Source organism: Solanum pennellii, chromosome 4 (assembly GCF_001406875.1).
Source record: "Solanum pennellii chromosome 4, SPENNV200".
NCBI lineage: Eukaryota > Viridiplantae > Streptophyta > Magnoliopsida > Solanales > Solanaceae > Solanum > Solanum pennellii.
In genome coordinates, this window is record NC_028640.1 from 68,785,073 (window position 1) to 68,794,729 (window position 9,657).

The 9,657-nt window shown below is 34.1% G+C and overlaps 1 long non-coding RNA gene across 1 annotated transcript; it reads right to left on the reverse strand.

Annotated features, from left to right (window-relative positions):
* Positions 1-6,881: 6,881 nt before the first annotated feature.
* LOC107017503 lies at positions 6,882-7,590 on the reverse strand. Its single transcript, XR_001456508.2, has 2 exons — positions 7,519-7,590; positions 6,882-7,219 (listed from the first exon to the last, which is right to left on the reverse strand). It is a non-coding gene; the product is annotated as an uncharacterized LOC107017503 (long non-coding RNA).
* Between the last annotated feature and the right edge of the window lie 2,067 nt (positions 7,591-9,657).

Here is a 9,657-nt window from a genome sequence, read left to right on the forward strand (position 1 = left end):
TATATATATATATATATATATATATACACAAAGTTTAACGGCAATTGGGTGGTTTTTCATTGATGTCACCTAGGAGTGTCAAATGGATGGATTGGATTCAAACTAAAGATATTAAAATGGTTGAAATAAAAATTGGGTTGTGTCTTAACCCGCCCAAGTTTATTTTGGGCTCAAATGAGTTAGGTTCAAATGGGCTAAAAACGGGTTGGGTCTTGACCTGTCCAATTTGACCAGATTAATATGAATAATTTTAAAATTGTTATGAAACTACATAAAATAATGAGAAGAATAAAGTAGGGAGAAGAGAAACGACTTCTTATTCATCTTGAAGTATATTCAGGATTCATGGATCTCTCACAAATCTTATTTACAATGAAGGAAAACCCTTTATTTATAGGGCAAACCTAACTTGGTCCCCAAGTAGGATTCCTAACCTTATCCTAAAAAGGACTCCACATAATTAGACATTCACTATAATACAAATTGTTTATAACAAAAATAATGATATTTAACTTTTATAATCACAATTCGAATTTCAGCTCAAGATTTTTTTTTTCAAAAAAGTAACAAATGGATAGATAAATCTTAAAAATGTTAAATAGATAATATAATTTATACTTTTAATATAGGAACATATCTTAGTAAAGAGTTTAAAACGGATTAAAATTGGAGATTGAATGGGGCTCAATTGAGGATTCTCCTAAAATGGGTTAGGCTTGAATGACCCAATTCAAATTATCTTAAGCCCAACCTTTAAAATTTTAGACAAGTTAGACGAGCTATCTATATTTGGGTTAATTTTTGACACCCCTAAGATCACCACAAAGTGTGACTATCTGACTAAAATTGCAGTTTCTAGAGAGACAAAAATGGTGATTATTATTTAGGGTACAATTTATTAGTATATTGATAATTTGAACATTTTCATATTGACAGCTTGAAAAAAAAAGTACTGCTTATTTTCATCTCTTATTTTCTTGAAAGTTCTTCTGTTCTTCATTTATCTATTGTGTGTGCGTGAATTCGATCCTAACAACTGGTATCAGAGCTAAGGAGATTCAACACGATCACTGAAGATAGATAGTTCGAAGCTTGGAATCGAGAAGTTTGATGGATCCGATTTCAGTTTCTGGAAGATGCAGATCGAAGATTATCTGTACCAGAAAGATCTTCACGAACCGTTGACCGGGGTGAAGCCGGAATCCATGACGGAGGAGAAGTGGAAACTCAAGGATCGCCAGGCTCTAGGGTTGATCCGGTTGACTTTGTCAAGAAACGTGGCGTTCAACATCGTGAAGGAGAAGACTACGTCCGGTCTGTTGAAGGCACTGTCAAACATGTATGAAAAACCATCGGCTATGAACAAGGTATATTTGATGCGTAGATTGTTCAATTTACAGATGTCTGAAACTGGATCCGTTTCTGATCATATAAACGAGTTCAATATGATTGTGAGTCAACTCAATTCTGTGGATATTAATTTCGAAGATGAAATTAAGGCGTTGATTTTGATGTCATCTCTGCCCGAGTCTTGGGATACTGTTGTTGCTGCGATTAGCAGTTCCCGTGGATCTGAGAAACTGAAGTTTGATGAAATCCGTGATGTTGTTCTTAGCGAAAGTATTCGCAAACGAGAAGTGGGAGATTCATCGGGCAGTGCTCTCAGCGTTGATCGAAGGGGGAGAAGTAAGACGAAAGGCCAAAATCAACATGGTCGATCAAAATCAAAGAATCGAGGAAAATCCCTGAACAGATCAAACGTGACTTGTTGGAACTGTGGAGAAAAAGGGCACTTTCGGACGAACTGCACAGAGCCAAAGAAGAAACAGAATCAGAAATTTGGAGATGACAATGATTCTGTAAATTCAGCAGAGGACATTGGGGATGCTCTAATCCTTAGTGTGAACAGCCCGGTTGAATCATGGATTTTGGATTCTGGTGCATCTTTCCATTCGTCTCCAAGCAAGGAGTTGTTCCAAAATTTCAAATCTGGAAATTTTGGAAAAGTATATCTTGCTGACAATAAAGCCTTAGAGATTGAAGGAAAGGGGGATGTTTGCATAAAGACCACCTCGGGAAACCAGTGGACATTGGAGGATGTCAGATATATTCCTGGGATCAAGAAAAATCTGATCTCTGTTGGTCAGTTGGATAGCACGGGATATGCAGCAGAGTTTGGGAAAGGTTCGTGGAAGATCGTGAAAGGTGCTATGGTAGTAGCTCGTGGCACCAAATCTGGAACCTTGTACACCACTGCAGGGTGTATAAACATGGCCGCTGTTGCTGAAGGTGCTTCCGGTTCATGTCTGTGGCACAACAGACTTGGACACATGAGTACTAAAGGAATGAAGATGCTGGTTGCAAAAGGAGCATTAGAGGGTCTGAAGTCTGTTGATATGGGTCTTTGCGAGAGCTGTGTTATGGGCAAACAGAAAAGAGTAAGCTTCACAAAGACTCCTAGAGAGCCAAAGAAAGTGCGGTTGGAAATGGTCCATACAGATGTTTGGGGACCATATCCAGTATCATCACTTGGAGGATCCAGATTCTATGTTACCTTCATTGATGATTTCAGCAGGAAGGTATGGGTTTACTTCTTGAAGCATAAGTCAGATGTGTTTGCAACTTTCAAGAAGTGGAAAACTGAAGTTGAGAATCAGACCGGTCAAATGCCTAAGGTCTGACAATAGAGGAGAGTATGACAAATCAGAGTTCAAGGCATTCTGTGCAACTGAGGGAATCAGATTGATGAGAACAGTTCCTGGTAAGGCAAGACAGATTGGAATTGCTGAGAGGATGAACAGAACATTGAATGAGCGTGCAAGGAGTATGAGGATACACTGTGGGCTGCCCAAAACACTTTGGGGCGGATGCTGTGAGCACAGTTGCATACATGATCAACAGGGGACCATCAGTTCCTTTAGGGTTCAAGATTCCAGAGGAGGTGTGGACAGGAAAAGAACTCAAGTACTCACACTTGAGGACTTTTGGTTGCACTGCTTATGTTCATGTTGATCCAGAAAAGAGAGACAAGCTTGATGCCAAGGCTGTGAAGTGTTACTTCATAGACTTCTGATTTGTTTGGTTACAGGTTTTGGGATGACAGGAACAGAAAGATCCTGAGACATTGTGACGTGACATTTGATGAGTCTGTCCTGTACAAGGACAGAGAGCAGAAGGTTCTAGAGATTACAAAGCAAGTGGGAGTTGAGGTTGAGTTGGAGAAGAGTAACCCCAGAGATGTCGAAGCAGATACTCAACCAACTCCTACTGAAGAATCTGAAGTGGAGCAAGTTACACCTGAGCAGGTGTTAAGGAGATCATCCAGATCCATCAGGGCACCAGATAGGTATTCACCTTCATTACACTATCTATTGCTGACTGATGAGGGGGAACCAGAGTCTTTTGATGAGGCCCTACAGGTGGAGGATTCGATCAAGTGGGAGCAAGCCATGGATGATGAGATGAGGTCACTTGAGAAGAACGACACATGGGTGTTGACTGAGTTACCTGCAGGGAAGAGAGCTTTGCTGAACAAGTGGGTGTTCAGAATCAAGACTGAACCAGATGGCAAAAGAAGGTTCAAGGCTCGTTTAGTGGTTAAAGGATATTCACAAAGGAAAGGTATTGATTATGCTGAAATATTCTCTCCTGTTGTGAAGTTAACCTCTATTCGAATTCTGTTGAGTATTGTTGCATCGGAAAATTTGCATCTAGAGCAAATGGATGTAAAAACAGCGTTTTTACATGGAGATCTGGACAAAGAGATCTATATGCAGCAACCGGAAGGATTTGTGGTTCCAGGCAAGGAACACATGGTGTGCAAGCTCACCAGGAGCTTGTATGGACTAAAGCAAGCACCAAGGCAGTGGTACAAGAAGTTTGACTCCTTCATGACCAAGAGTGGATTCTGCAAAGCTGAAAAGGATCCTTGTTGTTACTTCAAGAAATACACTGATTCATATGTCTTTCTACTCTTGTATGTGGATGATATGTTGATTGCAGGATCTAGTATGAGGGAGATTAACAATCTGAAGACAAGGTTGTCTGCAGCGTTTGAGATGAAAGATTTGGGTCCAGCAAAGCAGATTTTGGGGATGAAGATTTCTCGGGATAGATCTGCTGGCACTTTAAATCTATCTCAGAAGTTGTACATTGAGAAGGTGCTGAGCAGATTCAGGGTTAATGATGCTAAACCCAAGACTACTCCATTGGCAAATCACTTTAAATTGTCAAAGGAGCAGTCACCCAAGACTGCCGAGGAGCGTTATCATATGGCACTTGTTCCATATGCTTCAGCAGTTGGGACTTTGATGTATGTTATGGTCTGCACTAGACCTGATATAGCACATGCAGTGGGAGTTGTTAGCAGGTACATGGCGAACCCTGGGAAAGATCATTGGGAAGCTGTGAAGTGGCTTCTAAGATATCTGAGAGGTACATCCACTATTTCACTTTGTTTTGGCAAAGGCAAGGTGACTCTACAGGGTTTTGTGGATGCTGATCTTTGTGGGGATGTTGACTCGAGCAAGAGTACATCCGGGTACATTTACACCATAGGTGGAACAGCAGTGAGTTGGATGTCCAGGCTTCAGAAGTGTGTTTCTCTTTCATCTACTGAAGCTGAGTATGTGGCAATAGCTGAAGCTGGGAAAGAGATGATATGGCTGGCAGATTATCTTGAGGAATTGGGCAAGAAGCAGAGCGAGAAGATTCTTTACTCAGATAGCCAGAGTGTCATACAGTTGGTGAAAAATCCAGTCTATCACTCGAAGACAAAGCACATCAGAAGGCAATATCATTTCACTCGCAGGGCAGTGGAGGATGGTGATATGTGCTTGGAGAAGATAGAGGGTGCAAAGAACCCGGCAGACATGTTGACGAAATGTGTTGATGTTGGGAAACTGGGGTTATGTAAAACCTCGGTTGGTGTTCTGTAGTTGTTGTTACAGATGTTGCGGTGCGGTAAAGATGTTGATGATGAAGAAATTTTTTTTTGAGAATGTATTTTTTGGATGACTGAGTCAGTCTCCAAGTGGGAGAACTGTTAGGTAGTGGAGCCTGATTAATATATATATAACTGTTAACTATTTATTCTCAGTAACCAAAAATACTCTGATTTATTAATATAAATATACCTCACCGCCGTGGAAGTTTACTTACGGGTGTTACCACGAAATATTGGGTTTTCTCTTTCTCTCTCTAGATTTCTCATCTCTTTTTTTCTTGAAAGTCCTTGTGTTCTTCATTCATGTAGTGTGTGTGCGTGAATTCGATCCTAACAGTATTATGTCTTGATTGTTATTTAAATTTTATTATATCGCATGCTAAATTCATCATTATGTAATGATGAAAGTCGAAAAGTCTCATTTTGCGTAGCAATCAATTATTTATGATAGTATCAGTAGTTCTTCTCGTACTCTATTATCTTACAAGTTTATTCTTCTAATTGTTGATATGTGACTTTATGTAACAATGCAAAACAATATCGCATATTCAAATGATATATTTATTAAAACAATACAGTACGATATAATATGTTATGAAGCAATTTATAACAACTATCCAAATAGAATGAGGTCTTTTTTGAGAAAATTGTATCTTCTTTATGCGAAAAGAATAATACCTCTATATTACGAGTATTTTTGAATACTAGAAACTGATCCATATTATAAACTGTAGATTAATCAAGGTGAAGTTGATCACTCACATGTCGATACCACACAATATTAATTAATTTAGTTAATCTAACGGAATTATTATTCTCTATGACATGATTCTCATTTGAAGATATGTTTGGTCTAATAAATAATAATGACAATTTTTAGTTGACTTTTCTCAAACAAGAAGTTAGTTTTAACAAATCAACCCTCTACTTATATAGTATTATTTTAATAAAATGAATTATAATGGAACACATCAATGTAGAGTCAAATACAAAGTGTGACGTAGCAAGTCGTGTTGTACACTAACTACTACTACGAAAATGAAAGAAAAAATTTCCTTTATGACATGGGAAAAATTATTGTTTAAGGTGAGATTTATTATTTCTTAAATCTTCTCTCTAATTGAGTTGGTTTAATATGTGCACACGAGAATATTTCTTTAGCAGATAATAATGGCGATTCAAACTAATTAGTGATCTAAACTCAAAAATAAATTTAATATTTTTAAAGCAAATTAAAATAAAAATTAAAAGCTATAATATTTTTTAATAATAAAAGTTTATAAGAAAGATGTCTCATTTTTAAAGGCATTGAGCTGCCCCTATTCACATACAATTTTTGAATAATTTCAACATTAACACTAGTTTAATTAGCTTAAAAAATTGAAGATTTGATATATTTGACCTTTCGAAAGTTGTTCAAGGAATAGTCATTTAATTTCCTTAAACTACATGAAAAAATTTCGTCTTTTTCCTAAATGTTATTTCAATTTATTGTTCATTATGTTTAGGTTTTGGCATTTTTCTGGGGGGCGGCCACAGACTTCTAGTTATTGGCTCAACAAAACTTAGTAGCTTAATTAAGTGAAATTTTTATATTTTGTATTGGAAAATCTACTTAATTTTGTATAATTAATTTATTTAGAGCGCAACTAACTATCATTTTTAGAACACAAAACTCATAATTTTGCACTTTAAACTTGGAACTTTTGTGAAACAAACATTCAATCAAGTAATTTGGATGGAAATAAGTCAACCGAAAAAGCATTGAGATTCGATTGGTTAGTATTTTTGGTTTTAATTACTCGGTGTTCAATATCTTTATTGAAATTTGACTAAATTTAATTTTGCACGGTAAAATCTCATATGAAAGAATAAATGTTCCCTAACAACGTGACTTTGTATAGTATTCAACAAGTCTCAAACTCAAGACCTCTGATTAAAAATAAAAAAGTACTTATCAAACGAAAATTATCTTTACATTTTAGCAAAAAGACCAATCATAAATACATGAAGCTGAAATATGAAATATATTTTTTTTAAAAAGTAGCTAGCTAGATAGCTTTCAATGATCACTTAATTAATCACTACAAAAGGACCTACTAGTAACTGATAATGAAGTTTTACAACATGTATAAACAGACTTAATTTTGACAAATTAATTAATACTTCCTGGCCTCTAAATTTTTAGTCCAAAAAGCCTTTGATGAAGAATATTGACAGATATCTGAGAAGTGAGCACTTTATCCTTTTAAGCACTTTGACTCAATTTCTAACCTGCAATACCAAAATATTACAACTTCTAATTTCATGATGTTTGATATATAAACATACTATTCTTTTCGTTTTATTTATATGATACCATTTAAATTGATTGTACACGGAGTTAAAAGAAAAAAAAGAAAGATTTTGAACACAACCAAGAGGAAAATTACGTGCTCTTCGAATTTATTGTCTTAAAAATAATCTATAATCACATTTTAATGACTATAAGAGCATGTCGTTACGGGTTAACTATACAAAATAATAAGTGTAGACTATGTACTTGTATATATGTATATGTAACAATATTGTACCTGCATCAAACACCCAGAATAGTAATCCAAATAACATTGCTTTAGTTCCCAAATAGCTTTCTCTCTTCTTTGACAAACCAAGAATATGCTAAATGTTTTGCCTAACATGTTTATATAGAGATAAAAATACCTAGACTAGCTCTTAAATAATTTAATATCATATGCTGAGATCATCATCCTCTTGACCACTTACCTAAAATATATTATATTTTGCTCAAATATTAAGCGGCCGGAGATTCTATTACAAACAGTCTCTTTACTCTTAAAAATAGAGGTAAGATCCATCCTTAGGTAAGAATAAATTTTGTGTACGCTCGTTTTCTTCGGTCTCCATCTTGTGAACTTATACGTTATTATTACTCTAATATTAATAAATATTGCAAAATTAGAATTAATTAAAAAAAGAAAATCAGAATTCTATGAGGATATCTCATCCCGCCCATACTAATGTCAGGGCGAAGCTAGTAAGAGCTCAGAAAATTCATCCAACTTTATTTGTTAGAAAAATTACATTATTTATATACACATAATATATATTATTGAATTCCTTCAACTTCATATTTTAAGATTTTTTAATGAAAATTTTAGCTTCGCCGTCGACTAACACAGTCGAACTTTTAAGGGTCCAGCTGCATAGGAAAAAACAAGAATTTAGTGGATATTTGATAATTTTTCTCTCAAGTGCTAGAGACGGAAAGGAATCTAGAAAAGTAAAGATAAATTAAATTAAATACGTAATAGCAACAACTACATAAATTAAATAAAGTGGCAATCACTTTAATTTCCTAACAGAAAATATCTATCAAAACATTTTTAATCCTGGTTAGTAATACCTAAACATTTAACTCCCATCCGATTTGCTAAATCACAAATTGGGACATGATTATATACATAAGAATACTAAAAATTATACATCTATACCTTAACTTTTTTTATTATTAGGGCCAACAATATTCTCTAACAAAATTAAATTAATTGACCTTAGAAATTGTTTCGAGTATCGAAAAGAAATTACCCCCAACTTCATCCCTTGGAGAAAAAAAAAAGTCAAATAATAATTAAACTTATAAGTAATACAATTTGATTACTTTTTGTTATTGTTTAATATAGAATTAAATTATATGTGAATATGTGATCACGTTCATTTTATGAAAAGTAGTCAACCTCCCCAATTACTAGTTGCACAAATGCAGGTCCAATTATTTGTAATAAATAAGTTTCAGATTATGAACTCATATTTTAAATTTAGCTTTTAGATTTCAATATTGAATTATGAGTATATTAAATGTCTCTGTTCTTCATTGTATTTTCATTATATTTAATTAGCCCATAAAAGTCTTAATAAATCATTACTTAAGACATTGTCAACGAGATTTATTGGGTACTCATTCTATTCTATAAAATTGATAAGTAGGCATGGGACACAATATTTTAAGTTTATGTTCTTTTTACAAGAAAATTTCTTTTTTATATACACGAAATTTTATTTGTATATTTATGTTAGGTATTTGAAAATGTTATTTTCTTGAATCTTTGTAAGAGCGGAACAAATCTTATTTCCTCAGAGTTAGGTATACAATATACACTTTACAAATTTATTTTAAGTTTTGTGGTTTCTCTTAAAAAAATAAATAGAAAATCTAAAAATAAACACACAAGATTTGGAAAATGTCATTTTCTTCGAGGTCATTTTTTCATCCTTCTTGCGGCTTAAGTCGGCTAATTTTTGTAGCGCCTTTTAAATTAAACATTATTAATATCGATATTATAATAAAATATTCATATGAATTATTATTTTTAAGAGACATATAAAATATTGAATGTATAAATAAAAGCGAACGGACAATAATACTTCATAAAACAAATTATAGGCTCAATGAATTCCAATTTATTTATTTTTTTGTTAGTAAAAATGGATTCCAATTCTAAACCACGCCTACTATGTACATCTTCAATCTAAGTTTAATTTAATATCTTAACAAGTAAAAAATCGACAACACATCTTCTCAAAAGATTAGTTATTAGTAGCAAAGCTACATTTTAGTTATTAGAGTTTGGAATAATTACTTCTTGGTATTAGCATTCTTGTTTTTTGAGTAAAAAGCTACTAAGCACTATATATAGACATATATATATATA